Source organism: Etheostoma spectabile, chromosome 13, assembly GCF_008692095.1.
Source record: "Etheostoma spectabile isolate EspeVRDwgs_2016 chromosome 13, UIUC_Espe_1.0, whole genome shotgun sequence".
Lineage (NCBI taxonomy): Eukaryota > Metazoa > Chordata > Actinopteri > Perciformes > Percidae > Etheostoma > Etheostoma spectabile.
Genome location: NC_045745.1, coordinates 8,344,946 through 8,348,015, shown reverse-complemented (window position 1 = coordinate 8,348,015; position 3,070 = coordinate 8,344,946). Strand labels below are relative to the sequence as shown.

The 3,070-nt window shown below is 40.6% G+C and overlaps 1 protein-coding gene across 1 annotated transcript in view; it reads left to right on the top strand.

The window, feature by feature from the left end:
• The window catches only part of prr7 (proline rich 7 (synaptic)), a 33,290-nt gene that overhangs the window by 20,262 nt on the left and 9,958 nt on the right, over window positions 1-3,070 (top strand). The gene's annotated exons all lie outside the window — the stretch shown is intronic.

Below are 3,070 nucleotides of genomic sequence, written 5' to 3'. Positions count from 1 at the left end.
TTTTTGGGGGGGGGGGGGTCACAGTTTTTTACTTTTAATCCTAGTTTGTTTTTCATGCTATTTGAATGGTTCTTTCGGGCTGGGACGATATGCTTTTGTCTCGATTCTTATAAATTAGTCTATATTCACACGTCATGTTCCTATCATTTAAACAGTTTCAGATGGTACACGGATTGTATGTATGCCGCGTGAAACGGGGAACCGAAAACGAGATACAAAAAGCTTTTTGGAGGACCCGATATCAATAAAAATACAACAGAGATTATACAGACACTACAAACTCAATTCACAGTAGAGACAACACTGACAAATACTTCAAAAAGCAGACACAAAAAACAATAAGTCCACTCAGAATAGACTCAACACCGACAAATACCACAAAATACATACAATCCCAGTACAAATATAACACTTAAAGAATATTCAACAATCATAGGCTATAAGCACATTTTCCTTCCGACTATTTATGATGGAGACAGAATACGACAATTTCTAGCGGCCATCAAGCTCGTTCCAGTTCTTTCTCGGCACATGGGTGCCAGTTCACTTTTTGTGATTTGATATTGCAATGGACTTGCAATTTTCTTTTACTTCTTTAACAAAAACTAAAGTTGAATAATGCACTTTATCATGACCCGGACGAGCCCCCATGTCACGACCCGGACGAGCCCCCATGTCACGACCCGGACGAGCCCCCATGTCACAACCCGGACGAGCCCCCATGTCACAACCTGGCTCAAAGGGTTGACAAAATGTGGAGAACACACGTTCTTGTGGTCAATTAAATTAAATACCCAAAGCGTGCCTGAGTAGCTCACTTGGTAGAGTGGGCGCCAATATACAGAGACTTAGTCCTCAACTTAACGATCGCGGGTTAAACTCTGACCTGCGACCCTTTGCTGCATGTCACGTCGTTCCCCCACTCTCCCCTTTAATGTCTAAAGCTGTCCTATCTAATAAAGGCCCATTATGCCACAAATTAAAGCTTAAAAAAAAAATACATAAATACAAACTTAACTGTGCTACCAGTTTATCAGCTATGTGTGTGGTGTATGAATGTGTGAAGGTGTTTGAAGGCGCAATGTAAGAAGGCAAAAGAAACTCAACCAAAGTCCAAACAAACCAAGCAACCTCAAGGAGGGAGAGAGATTGCCCAGGTACTCCTATTTATAGACATGGGAGAAATTAACTCATCCAGGTGTCAGTCATCAGCCGTATTGGCCAATCTCCACATCCCAGCAACCAAATAGGAGCCGTCACAACTTCTAGAGACAATATATCATGAGACAGTTCTAAAAACTAATTGTTTTACTAAGAATAATGCACGCCACATGTATTTAATTTGCAAAGAAGTACATAACATGCTGTGTATTTTCATCATTTTCTGTTTTACTGGAAACGGATATGATGCAATATATTTAGGTGTGTCTTTGGTAAAAAAAGATCAAATTATCTATTCTGTGGAAATATTCCACTTACATAAGTGAATTGATTTTTTTCCCACCTCTACATTATACTATATACTGCACATATAATATAATAGAGGGAAGATAACGGAGGCATTTGGGGCAAACTTAAAGGTATGCATGGATTGGATGAGGAGGATTTTAAAGGGGAGCTCAGTATATATTGGATCAGACCTTCATATATACCACATTAGTATTTCAGACCACAAGAGCACAGAGCATGCTAACAGGATGTACTCAATGTAGCGGAAGTTATTTATGCGTCATATTCTTCCCAAATATTGAGTTTTAGGCTACAAATAGCCTGACACTCAAATAATTGAGTCTTTAACTCAACCTACTGTGAGAACCATGTTGCTTCTACTCGTATTTTCCCAATAACTTGTACATATGATGTGTCTTAATAGTAACCAAATAAGAAATTAAATGGAAATTTAACTATTTAAATTTTAAATGTCCAACAATTCTTGAGACTATCAACTACGTAGGCCTAAAGTGTAACTCTCAACCAAACTGCAGCAGAGCGTCGCTCAAAACTCTGCAGGCAGCAGCAACTCGTGAGTTAATTTAATTTTTACGACCCTCAGGTCAATATGTGGCCGACCCAAAAATCTCTCATTGTTTGGAGCTGCTCACCGGCAAATCCAGCTGCCTTTGACTTTAAGATATACAGCCCCAATAGAATGAAACAACTGGTTTTCTCTACACAGCAGTGTCTCTGAAGCTGTCACTGTATAACTTCTGTATTCACTATTCTCAACACTGATACTACTCACTGCAGCTTTTCTCTAGAGCAGAACATTAATCTCTTCTTTACTGACATATATATATATATCAAACCTGCCACATCTTATTTGCTCTTTCTTTACCAGGCAAATGCATATTTCATTAATAAGACTCATAATTTGAACTCTTAAACCAATAAAGACTGATTAAATAATAAATACATTCAAAACATCCATATGAGCAATTCAGATGCAGACAGAGAAGCAGGGGACAGGAGGAGGATTTTTATTATTATTATTCACTCTCAGATTTGTTTTAGACACTTGGCTTCCCAGCTTCTACCTCCCTGCTGCCAGGCAGCGTTCCCCCGCAGTGTGCCATGGTGACAGCTGCCGCTGAGGCGTGGGTGGTGACTGTGGAGGCCGAGCGGTGACAGAGGGAGCAACAACACGGCCGCGCGAAACTAAGAGAGGAACAAAAAGACGAGAAAACCATAGACAGTCTAGGCCCCTTTCACACATGCACTGCAAACGTGAACTTATCTCTAGATTGCCTGGAGACGCTACATGTAGGGTTGGGGATTTTAACCGTGTTTAAACCAGCTACTAGCTAACGGTAGGCTAACGTTACCTGCTGCAAAGGCAAATGTAATGTTAACTTGTATCAATTCAATTTTATTTATAGTTTCAATTCATAACAAGAGTTATCTCAAGACACTTTACAGACAGAGCAGGTCTAGACCACACTCCAGAATTTACAAGGACCCAACAGGTCTAGTAGTTCCCTCCAGAGCAAGCAACAGTGGCGAGGAAAAACTCCCTTTGGGAAGAAACCTCGGACAGACCCAGACCCAGGCCCAGACCCAGACCCAGACCCAG